General features: G+C 43.9%; 1 protein-coding gene across 2 annotated transcripts in view; it reads right to left on the bottom strand.

The window, feature by feature from the left end:
- The window catches only part of SHF (Src homology 2 domain containing F), a 317,699-nt gene that overhangs the window by 89,127 nt on the left and 215,772 nt on the right, over nt 1-12,800 (bottom strand). The gene's annotated exons all lie outside the window — the stretch shown is intronic.

Here is a 12,800-nt window from a genome sequence, read left to right as displayed (position 1 = left end):
CACACAGCTCTGCTATGTTGCTTTTGTATATAAGCTGAAGAGACATGTTTGCTCGTAGCTTTTGCATATGAGCTGCATGTGTTTTATGAACTTCAGCAGGTGGCTGAGAGGATATTGTGGCTTGTCGCTATCATGTAACTTGCATTAGCTTCACAACGACATTGAACACTCTGTGGTGACATGTTTGCACGACAGCTATGGTTTGTTTGAACACCAGACAACGGTTCATGACTAGATGAAGGCTGGACTGGTGTTGGCGGCATTAGCACTTGAGATGACATGATATCACGTTCAGTAGATGTGAAGATAGTAGGGAAGGACTATGCTTCAATGTTGTTGGTCAATATGCACTGCCAGCTATGTATGTGGATGTTTGTGAGGTGCCATTTATTGGAGTCTCCACACAGGTGTCCAGCTGTGTAACAATCAGCTACAAACTGCCAGACTGAGTACTGCTGCATCCATAGCAACTGAGGCCATGGGGGTTTGTGGGGGGATGTAGGGCGCCCATAATCCCTCATTCACCTCAGAGACCGTGTGACTGATCACATGACAGTGACATCACAGGTCCTGTCAGCATATGAGCTATGTATGTGTAAATTTGTGAGGTTTCATTTATTGGAGTCTCCACACAGGTATCCAGATGTCTCACAAGCAGGTATAATCTTTCAGACTGAGTATTGCTGTAGCCATAGCAACTGAGGCCGCAGGGGTTTGTGGGGTATGTAGTCTGCTCATAATCCCTCATTCACTGCAAAAGGAGGATAAAGGACCTGTGATGACGCCACACTCAGGTGATCTGGGGTAGGAGCTAAGAGACGGTTTGTGTAAATTTGTGAGGTGTCATTTATTGGAGTCTCCACACATGTGTCCATTTTTCTATCAGGCAGGATTTTTTGTGACACACATTTCAAGTTTTATAAAAGTAGTACTTATGTAAGTCCACATTATGCAAAATACATTTTACCTAAAAAGTCTTTGATGATGATTGATAGTGATAAGGGCCAATGGGGACTGTAAAGAAATTAATAAATGTCGCTTATCAAAGTACCGTATATATGCTTATCAATCTATTTTAGCAAAAAGAATATTTTAGCAATATATTGTATGTGTAACAGAAGTCATGACTGCTTTGAGGAAGTACGTCTGATCTAAGTGGAATCAGGAAGTTCTAAGGCCAGATGTCTCGGAAGACATAGCCTAACCGCAAAGAAGTTGCTAGCTCTTACATGTGAAATCAGCTATTTCTTAATGTCATATATCAAGCCTAAATGTCAAAGTTTATTTAATGATTAGGTCATAAGTTTATTGTCAGATATAGAAGTCATGAGTTTAAGATGTATGGAAATCATGAGGTTATTCCTTATATTACCAGAGGTCGCATCCCTGCGTGGGCGATCTTCTATAAATACCAAGAGATACAGATAATAAAATAGAGTCACTTGTTTCAAACCATATACTGTGTGTATAGGTCTGTGCATGGTCTCTCAAAAGAGCGCTCCTCCTGCTTAGGTCAATTCGGAACCGACAACATAACTGACCAGTCTGTTTGAACAAATTAACCCTCGACAGTTCTTGGCGCCCAACTAGGGGGCGGGGCTTACCTTTACGGGACATCGCAACCAGTAGACTGAAACAAACTCCTGGCCCGTTGACGTGGATACTGGATTCGGAGACCCCAGACTAAAACACCGGTGTAACAGGTAAGAGCTTATCTTACTATTATACAGTCTGGATTCTTTTGATCTGTGTGTCTCTAACGGACTAGAGGTATGTTGTTGCCTGTTTCCTATATTTTCTGCCCCGTCCATATTTTAGAGTGAATAAGTTCATTTAACTGTCCTAGACGGAAGAACTCACTCATTGGGACTTAAAGAGTCATGTTGTCTGTATTGGAGATTGAAATAATTGTTATTGTTATAGTCTCATTTCTGGCAGTCATATTCTTACTCTGGATCTGTTATAATATTACTAAAAGTTCCCTAAGAGGCGAAGTCTGGTCTCCCCTGAATCCTAGTGTTTGAAGTTGACCACGTTTTAGTTCTGTAAATCTATTCCGGGACAGGGAACTGTGTGTTCCCAGATAGTCTCAGTGATTATCTTAGTTTACTGTGTGAAATATACGTCCTGTATACTTAGTGAAGAATAGTCGGAAGTGGTCAAGATGGGGTCTGAACAATCTAAGATATATCAGACTCCTATTGAGATAATTAAAGATAGAGAAGGGGAGGACATTTGCAGACAAGCCTATAAAGTTTACAAACGTATAGGCCTTAAGAAGGCGGGAACATTCAATTATGAATTTTGGTCACAATATGAGGATAAGCATAGAAAGGAAATAAGAAAAAAGGGTTTGGAAAAAGGCATGAAGGCTATCCTGGACTGCTCTAAAACAGCAGAAGACGAACACTGGGACTCCGAGTCCCGAGGCAAGGGCATTTTAGTTTATTGTCCTATGCCCCGGCCACCAATAGACGTTCCCATGGAAACCCCTACGGTTCCATTAGTCTCTCCTGTCGTCCCGGCCGTTCCACCAATGTCTCCTAATAATCCCTTTAATTCTCTGTATCCCAATTTGCCACCCTTGCCTCCTACGTATCCACAGGCTACTGCCCAGATGGATACACCTCCATACAGCCCTCAATCAGGATCCCCGGGCCCTGAAGTAAATAGAGGTCCGGCTTGGGACTGTCCACGTTGTGGTCAACAGAATGCCTGTTTTAAAGAACTCTGTACAGTATGTGGGACTCCACGTCGCAGGGATCAGTGTAGACAACCGATTCCCTTATTCCCAGTTACAACCTCCACTACCCATTATAGAGAAACAAACAGACCGAGTCCACCATTGGGCACGGTCAGACAAGAGGACACTGACAGACCATCGTCTTCTAATGACAGACCTACGGACGCACATAGACCAACTCCCGGGTCTACAGTCACTACATGGCGACCCTGGAGCGCCACAGACCAGATGGCACTGTGTCAGCAACTGCCCGATCCCCAGACAGAGCCAGCAGCTTTCCATAGAAAGTTGGAAGTCATACAGAAAAACTATTCTGCCACTTGGACAGATATGGAATGTCTTATGAATGTAAAATGTCCTCTGGGCCTTTACAATAGTATTGCTCAATTTTGTGGTCTTGAAGATCGCCCAGATGACCCCCAGACATTACCTAGTGGTACTCAATATGTTGACAAGGTTAAAACCTGGTTTAAGGATAAAGCCCAAGAGAGACGTACAGCCCTAACCCAGTGTAGACAGAACAAGGGCGAGTCTATTGAATGTTACTTTGGCCGTTTAGAGGAAGTTGGCAGAGATCTGGGTTTATATGACTGTCCAAAAGCAATACGTAATGCTGCTTTTTGTGAAGCCTTTATGCAAGGAATAGATAAGCGCCTGTCTGAACGCGTTAAAGCATGTACCCCCGATTGGCGACAGGCCAAACCGCGTGATCTATATAAGAAAGCTGTAGGATTTGTCATGGATACAGAAGACCACGCAAAGAGTGTTATGATTAAACATTACACCATGGAGGGGGACACAGTCCGACTTAACGACCCCAGGCGGGAGACCCGTAAGTGTTATAACTGCGGGAAGACTGGACACTTGGCCCGTAATTGTAGAGCCCCTAAACGCCCTAGACAGAACATGTCAGACGAAAGGGGGCAACAGGGAAGTACGGCCAATACCACATCATCCCGCCCACAGGGAAACAACGGGTATACCAATTACCAATGAAGGTCTGGCACTCCTTCCCCCGTGTCCCTTATAGTTACTGACGCACGTGGGCCACAAATTTTTCAGCCTCTAAAAATCCAGGGGAAGGAGGTGCCCTTTTTAATTGACACAGGGGCTACTAAATCATGTGTCAGTACCTCACAAGTCAATGACCTTAGTATTCCCCTCTCAGACTCCATAGCCATAGCCGTTGGAGTGTCCGGTGAACCAACACCCATGCGTGAGACCGAGCCCATAGAAGTCTCCTTTCAAGGGTCACGAGTCCTCACTCGCTTCCTGGTGTCACCCGCTGGGGATTGCATCATGGGAACCGATGTGATGGGACCCCTGGGGTGCTGTATTCAGCTCCATCCTTCCGGTGAGGCTCATGTCAGTACCTCTGCGGCCGACCACCAAGTATTCTGTCTCATGGCAGCAGACTTGGTCACTCCGCCTCCTTCTTGTACTGTATATGTGTTGACCCCAGAAGATACACAGGTTCTCTCAGCAGTGCCAGAGACCCTTTGGGCAAAAGGGAAGACAGACTTGGGCCATCTCCACGTACCCCCAGTCATGGTATATCTCAAAGATGGGGAAAAAGCCCCCATGATCCGCCAATATCCCCTAGCCATGGCACAGGAAGACGCAATAGCCTCCACTATTACAGAGTTATGTGCCTTGAATGCTTTAAAACCTTGCGTCTCACCCGCTAACACGCCACTCTTCCCGGTTAAAAAGAAAGGGAAGAAAGGTGAACCTGATACCTACCGGATGGTTCACGATCTAAGAGAAATCAATAAGGTGACCATCCTAGAAACACCTTTGGTCCCCAATCCCTACACTCTGTTGTCCACCATACCTTCCGGAACCTGTTGGTACACTCTGATCGATTTAGCCAATGCATTTATGTCCGTCCCGATCCACCCCGATTGCCAGTACCTGTTCGCCTTCACGTTCCGAGGAAAACAGTACTGCTGGACTGTCCTACCACAAGGGGCACAAAACAGCCCAAATCAATTCACCCGATGTATGAGGCTTGTACTTGATGCATGGACGGTCCCACCAGGTGTGGCCCTGCTTCAGTATGTTGATGATCTCCTACTCTGTGCACCGGACAGACCCACCTGTGTTGCGGCTTCACTCAGCCTCCTTTGTTTTCTTGCAGACAGCGGGTGTAAAGCCAGTAAAGACAAATTACAGTTTTGCAAATTTCATGTTGTGTTTCTTGGTCACTGCCTAGGTCCTGGTACAAAACACCTCACGCCAGAACGTACCAAGGTGGTGGAGGACATGCCACTCCCTACCTCCCATGCTCAGTTGCGGACATTTCTGGGGTTAGTTTCATATTGTCGGCCGTGGATTCGCTCTGCCTCCATGACCATGCAGCCTCTGTACGACTGCCTGAGTTCTAAGCCATTTGCTTTGTCTCCGGAAGCCGAGTCAGCTTTTCATCAGCTGAAAATACAGATTACCAGTGCTCCAGCACTGGGTCTGCCAGACTATGATAAACCCTTCCAGATGTTCGTGACTGAGATGGCGGGACATGCTACTGCCGTCCTCACACAAGAGCATGGTGACAAAAAGCGCCCTGTAGCATACTACAGTGCACATCTTGATGCAGTAGCCAGGGGTTCACCCTCCTGTGTAAGAGCAGTTCTGGCTGTACAAGCACTACTTGAGAAAGCTTCTGAGGTGGTCCTAGACTACCCTCTTGTGGTCCTCACGCCCCATGACGTACATGGAATTCTGACACAGGTGAGCCGTAGACATCTTTCTCTTGCTAGACAGGTTAAAATGGAACTTGCAGTACACTCTTCATCCAATGTCTCATTTCAACGTTGCACAACTTTGAATCCGGCCACCTTACTGCCATTAGGTGACACTGATTCAAAAGGGGGAGTAAGCACAGGGGATCAACTTTTTGTCAATTCCCTAGGCGAAGAGGAAGCTTTTGACACCGAGCACCAGCATGACTGTGCTGCTCTGATGGAGCAGGAGACAGCTGGATTTGCTCATGTCACAGATAAGCCTCTCCTGAACCCCCACCTTGAAATGTTTGTGGATGGATCACATACCAGAATGAGATGGGCAGATTTGTGACAGGGTTTGCTGTAGTATCAATGAATGAAGTACTGATAGGCCGCGCCATGCCCCCACATATGTCAGCACAGGAAGCGGAGCTGTGCGCTCTGACCGAGGCCTGCAAGTTAGCCCGGGGAGTCACTGCTAATATCTACACGGACTCCAGGTACGCGTTTGGCGTTGCGCATGACTATGGGCCGATTTGGCGCGCGCGGAGCTTCCTAACAGCTCAAGGCAGACCGATAAAGAATGGTGAGGCAGTAAGTAATTTAATGTCAGCTATCATGCTCCCGAAGCAGGTAGCCATAATAAAGGTAAAGGCACACACCCGAGGGGACTCCTTGGAAAGCAGAGGCAACGAGAAGGCAGACGGAGCAGCAAAGGCTGCAGCCCTGCTGGACTGGAGGGCACCCGTGTGCAGAGTTCAGACCAGGTCCTGCCCAGCGGAGGATCCTGATCCCCCTGCCAAGGACCAGACCCTCTCTGTCCCACCACAGAAGGAGGTGGACCTACTCCCCTCAGGGCAAGAGCAGGAGCGCTGGGCAAGTGCAGGGGCAGTAAAAGGAAATGAAGGTTGGATGATGGGTTTCCGTATGTGTTTACCTGCGGCTGCCTATCCTAGTATGGCCCTTTTGGCTCATGGAAAGGTGCACGCTTCTCGTAATGCCATGGTAGCCCTGGTGGAGAAAATGTGGTACGCTCCGGGATTTGACAGGATGGCAAAGGCATACGTCAAGGCTTGTGAAATCTGTGCACTACACAACCCCGGTCAAGTAGTAAAGACCCCTCGGAAGTGCACTCCGCGACCTTTGTACCCCTTCCAGAGACTACAGATAGATTACATCCAGCTGCCCAGGTCAGGAAGGTATGAGTATGTCCTGGTATGCATTGACCTCTTTTCTGGGTGGGCTGAGGCCTACCCGGTCACGAAGGCCACTGCCCAGGCCACTGCAAAAAAACTTGTGTCAGAGTTAGTGTGCAGATTTGGGGTACCAGAGACCATTGAGAGCGACCGTGGTACTCACTTCACTGGTGAGGTAATGAAGGAAGTCATGTCCGCCTTAGGAGTAGAACAGGCCTTTCACACCCCCTATCATCCGCAGAGCTCCGGAAAAGTAGAAAGACTCAATGGCACCCTCAAACTTAAGATACAGAAAGCCATGGTTGAAACAGGAAAACCTTGGCCCGAGTGCCTACCTCTGGCACTCTACTCAGTACGAACCACACCAAATAGGAAAACAGGACTGTCTCCTTATGAGATTCTCTTTGGCTCCGTGCCCAGGTTAGGACTGTATCACCCCCAAGCTCTATCCCTGGGTCATGATAAAGTTACTTCCTTTGTGCAGGATTTATGCCAAAAGCTAAAAATAACACACGACCTAGTCTTCTCTTCTATTTCAGACCCTGATAGTTTGGAAGGATCCCACTCTCTGAATCCCGGAGATTGGGTGGTGGTAAAGAGACACGTCAGAAAGACTTTGGAACCTCGCTTTGACGGACCATACCAAGTGCTGTTAACCACTCCCACCTCGGTCAAGCTAGAAGGCAAACCCACTTGGATCCATGCCTCACACTGCAAGAAAGTTCCAACGCCTCAGCACCACGAGGGGGGTGGAGAGTAAGCCCAACCCAGGGTGGGGGAGGAGGATGGCAACCTGGACACCAGCATTGATAGTCTGGATAGGTGTATTATTTACCCTTTGTTTTCTTGGACTACTCTCTTTTCGGGACAATTCCTCATCAACTGTCGATGTAAGAAGAAGATGGACTGTTTGGGCGGAAGGACACCCCAACATGTGGGAATACTTTGCAAAAGACGTACTGAATATTTCCCATATGTGCATGCCCAACCTGCGGAGTGGGGAAGATATTTTACGGACTTGCTTACTGTCTATCCCCACCCCAGTAAAGACACTTCGCGATATATATTCAATAGTGCATAACGATAGTGATGTGGAAGAGAGCCATGTTATTCAGGAAAATACCTTTCTTAATGTATATGAATATTGTTCCATTGTGATGCGGTCAAACATACACTTTATGTTTCACATAAATGATAAGAGATTTGTTTAGAGTCATGGAAGCAATAATGCATTTTGAAAAGTCAGATGTCGGCTGTGATCTTGGGACTTGTTCCGATCGCCATATTTGGGGTCAGGAAGGAATTTTTCCCTTTTTATACAAGGATAATTGGCTTTTTCCTAAAAGGGTTTTCGCCTTCCTCTGGATCAACTCAGCCTCAAAATTCCCCATAATTGTCATTCCTGTGTGTGACTTCCTGATGTCCAAAATGGGGGAATGATAAGGGCCAATGGGGACTGTAAAGAAATTAATAAATGTCGCTTATCAAAGTACCGTATATATGCTTATCAATCTATTTTAGCAAAAAGAATATTTTAGCAATATATTGTATGTGTAACAGAAGTCATGACTGCTTTGAGGAAGTACGTCTGATCTAAGTGGAATCAGGAAGTTCTAAGGCCAGATGTCTCGGAAGACATAGCCTAACCGCAAAGAAGTTGCTAGCTCTTACATGTGAAATCAGCTATTTCTTAATGTCATATATCAAGCCTAAATGTCAAAGTTTATTTAATGATTAGGTCATAAGTTTATTGTCAGATATAGAAGTCATGAGTTTAAGATGTATGGAAATCATGAGGTTATTCCTTATATTACCAGAGGTCGCATCCCTGCGTGGGCGATCTTCTATAAATACCAAGAGATACAGATAATAAAATAGAGTCACTTGTTTCAAACCATATACTGTGTGTATAGGTCTGTGCATGGTCTCTCAAAAGAGCGCTCCTCCTGCTTAGGTCAATTCGGAACCGACAACATAACTGACCAGTCTGTTTGAACAAATTAACCCTCGACAATAGGAATATTTGCTGGTGTAAAGTTGGTGATACCGATAAGAACTAGGCCCCACATATATGCTGTTTATCATGTGTTAGGCTTCTTACTGCTTGGAAAATCGGTTCACATCATATGCTATTTGCCATTCCGATGATATCTGCCTAACTAACATTAAATAAATCACATCTAAAACAAAATATATAGTGAATTGTCCCAATTTGTAATCTGCACGTTGGCCTGTCTTACGTAGTGAAGAGTATCCTGTACCAAGGTGTCCAGATTTTGTGACCATAAGTGACAACTCTGACCTTTCTCACACTGAAGAGGAAACACAGCAATTTGAGAAGTGATCCTATATTTGAAGTAAGTTATTCATCACAACCTCACATCTTATCTCAAGAAGATCCTAATGATCTTATCCGAAATTTAAACTTGTCTGAACAATCAGAACTTCTAAGTTCCAGACTCAAAGGATGGAATCTACTCCGCAAACACATACAAATATGCAGATATTGTAGCCGCGAGAGTGATTTTAAACAGTATTTTTCTGTAATAGTGTTTGTTCTCTTATGGAGGCCCTTGGAAATCAACACCGTGCAGATGAGTGGCGATTGTTCATAGACTCATCAAAAGTTAGTTTGAAGGCTGTGCTTTTGCATAATGGTTACCAATTCCTGTCTATACCTGTAGCATGTGCTGCTGATATGAAAGAGACATATGCAAATATGAAACAGTTGTTAGAAAAGGAATATCTGTGGATATTTGAAGGTCATTGCTGTATTGTTTGGAATGCGACTTGGGTCACTAAATTCTGCTGTTTATGTGAATGGGGCAGCTGGGATAGGAAGCCTCACTATATTCGAAAACAATGGCCTAAATGTTCATCTCTTATTCTTGGACCAAAAAAACAGGCAAATGTACCTTTAGTGAATCCTGAAAGTGTGTTTGCCTCCACTGCATATAAAACTGGGACTGATGAAACAATTTGTAAAAGGAATTGATAGAAATTCTGCAGCATTTCTGCACTTCAAATCTACATTTCCCAAAGTTAGTGATACAAAACTGAAAAAAAAATCATTTTTATAGGCCACAAATAAGATCAGTGATGGAAGATGAAAAATTTCAGGAACTGTTAAATCCATTGCAAAAAGCAGCCTGGTTGTCATTGTCTCCCCTTCTTTTCTTGGAAATCAGAAAACTATTGTGATCTTGTAAAATTATACCAAGCTATGGGATGCTATATGTCCTTAAAACTTCACTTTTTGGCCCCTCAACTGGACTTCTTTCCCAAAAATCTTGTGGCAGTCAGTGACCAGCATATCGAGCGTTTCCATCAGCAGATTTCTACAATGCAACAGAGGTACCAAGGTAAGTGGAGTCCCAGTATGCTGCTGACTACTGCTGGACCATGAAGAGAGACATCTCAGTAGCAAAATACTCCTGTCAATCATCATCAAAAACATTCTAGGTAAGCTGTATTTCACAGAATGGTGACTTACATAAGTATTAATTTTATAAAACTTGAAATGTGTGTTACAAAGAAACCCTGCCGGATGAAAAAATCATTTGAATTCAGGAGGTGAAATCCTACAAGAATTACCATTACATATTCTTGTGAAAGAAAAAAAAATGTTTAGTAGGTCAGTGTAATTAACTCCCATAAAATATATATTTATTAGATATGCATTAAAAAAACATCATAAATCAAAAATATATATCTCAAATTAATTCTTCAAATTAAAGCAATGCTATAGGAATAGGAGAGTTAATATACTTCCGCTTCTTTACTCACTGTAGAATTTCCCTGATATCCAAGCCATATCCTCTCATATACTATAGTGGAGATCGTAGCAAAATGTGGAAGATGGTGATACATATGTATAGATAAATCTGTTTCTCTAATATCCCTAATTTCCCCCTATCTAACAGCAGGGTGGCCCCTTGAAAAGGCTGTAGCAGCCCGCCAAAGACTCTCCGCTATCGCAATCCTATTAAGCCCTCAATAACAAATACACATGGAGGGGATGCTATATGTATTTGTTATTGAGGGGATATTGCTTGGATACCACTGAAACTCTACAAACAGTGAGCAAATAAAGGGTAGTACCCACTGATGTATTGACTCTCCTATTCAATAGTACAGATAAAGTAAACAAAAAGTTCAATCCACAATAAAAACAAAGAGGCAAGATCTTCTTAGAAGAGTACATCCAGTTGGAGATAATCAGTAGCACTGCTAGCAGGAAAATTCTGGGAAGCCCAGAATCCCTGCGCAACGACTAGCCCTTTTTACGAGACTTTAATATTGATGGCCCGTTCTTAGGATAGACCATGAATAACAGATCGGTATCAGTCCAACTCTTGGCATCTCCACTAATGAGATGACTGAAAAGGCTGCAGTGCTCACGCAATCGCCGTCTCTTGATTGTTTACTCAGAAAGAGTCTGGAAAAAGTCCCACAAAACCAACTTAAACTGTAGGATAGTCCTCTAACAGAAGTAGACCACCGATGTATCAGTCCCTCCACGGCACTTTCACATGGGATGGAATTAATCCACGCGGACATGTCTGCGTCACAATGCTATCCCTGTGGGACTTGAATTACGTGCATGTTAAAATCCGCACATCTTTATTTCTAAACCGCTTTCTGCTGCGGAATTAAGCATGTCTTGTGGAACTGTTGTTATGGATTTCTAACATACAGGAGATGAAATTCCGTAAATTAAAGTCTGCGTAAAAATATGCAAGAAGTTCAGAAAGAAGCTCTCCGGGTCTGCGCTGCGTCCAATGGACAATTCCATCCTGTGTGAAAGGTGCCTTAGATAATACAGGAACGAGCGGAGGAGTATAAGGTGTTCTCTGGCTGGTGGTATGTATGGGGTCTTACGATATATATGAGGTTACTCTCTGGTTGATGCTATCTGTGAGGTTATTTTCTGGTTGGCTTCCTGCACAAAGACATTCTCTGGTTGTAAAAAGGGGACACTTATTGTCAACCATACAACTACTTTGTGTTTCAAATAAGATCTGTTACACACTCCATTGCTTTATGCACCGCTCAGAGAGATATGGCAAAACAGAAAAGGAATCTTCGTTGAGTTCAGATTCGCTATGAAACAACATAAAATTCTCTCTTTTTATTGCTTCTATCTTGCACAATCTACTTCCAGTCTCTGCATAAGCTACAGTTCTATTACGCATGCATGGTATATTATTCTGGGGTATAATAGATGGAGCAAGAAAAGATTTCATGCACTGGCCTAATGGAAACCATAAGCAGTCAAGCAAATTTCGAAGTGCTATAAATATTCCCAATCTTGTGCACTTTGAAAGATATTACTATGTATGTTAACCAAGTTCTAAATTACAATTTCACGATCATCGCCAATTTGACTATACATGATCCTCCTGTATACGCCTACTGCAAAAATATAAGCATATAAATATCAGACCCAAAACATAACCTACTTTTTGACATATCTTGGATGACACCATGTCTTTTATTCCTCTAACATCAACAGCTAAATTAAGAATTCTTCTGATTACTGTCAAGAGACAGAAGTGCATCTATATAGTTACAGCTCAAGTATTAGGTCACATGTCTGACATCAGCCTGTAGTTAATGGGGTTATCCGGGGACATAGTATACAGTAAAACCTCAATCAGCTTGCAGTATTAAAATAACTGAATACATATTCGCCCATTCACGCTCCACCACCGGCTCTCTGGTCCCTGCTTAACTTCACCTCTGAGAGGGAAGTGATGACACTGGGTCACATGAGCACTGCAGCTACTCACCAGCTGAAGAGAGATGGTGATTGGCTGCACTGGTCACATGGCCCTTTTTTCAGTGATGTCATTGCTGGCACTTGGTAGTAAAGACCAGCGAGGACCAGAGAATCGTTGAGACAGCAGTGGGGGCGCACGGATGGGTGAATATGTATTCTATTATTTTAATACTGCAAGCTGATCAAGGTTTTACAGAATACTATATCCCTGGACAACCCCTTTAAACTGCTGTGTATTTCCAATGGTAAAAAGGACAGAGGGTGAACCAAAATGTATCACAGTGGCTCACTCTTCATGATAAATCTGGTGTATCTTACTATACAAGTTAGACAGCTTTCCCCTCTGTATGTCATCT

This window comes from Eleutherodactylus coqui, chromosome 2 (assembly GCF_035609145.1).
Source record: "Eleutherodactylus coqui strain aEleCoq1 chromosome 2, aEleCoq1.hap1, whole genome shotgun sequence".
NCBI lineage: Eukaryota > Metazoa > Chordata > Amphibia > Anura > Eleutherodactylidae > Eleutherodactylus > Eleutherodactylus coqui.
The sequence above is the reverse complement of the archived record's forward strand: the minus strand, read 5'-3'. Positions and strand labels throughout refer to the sequence as shown.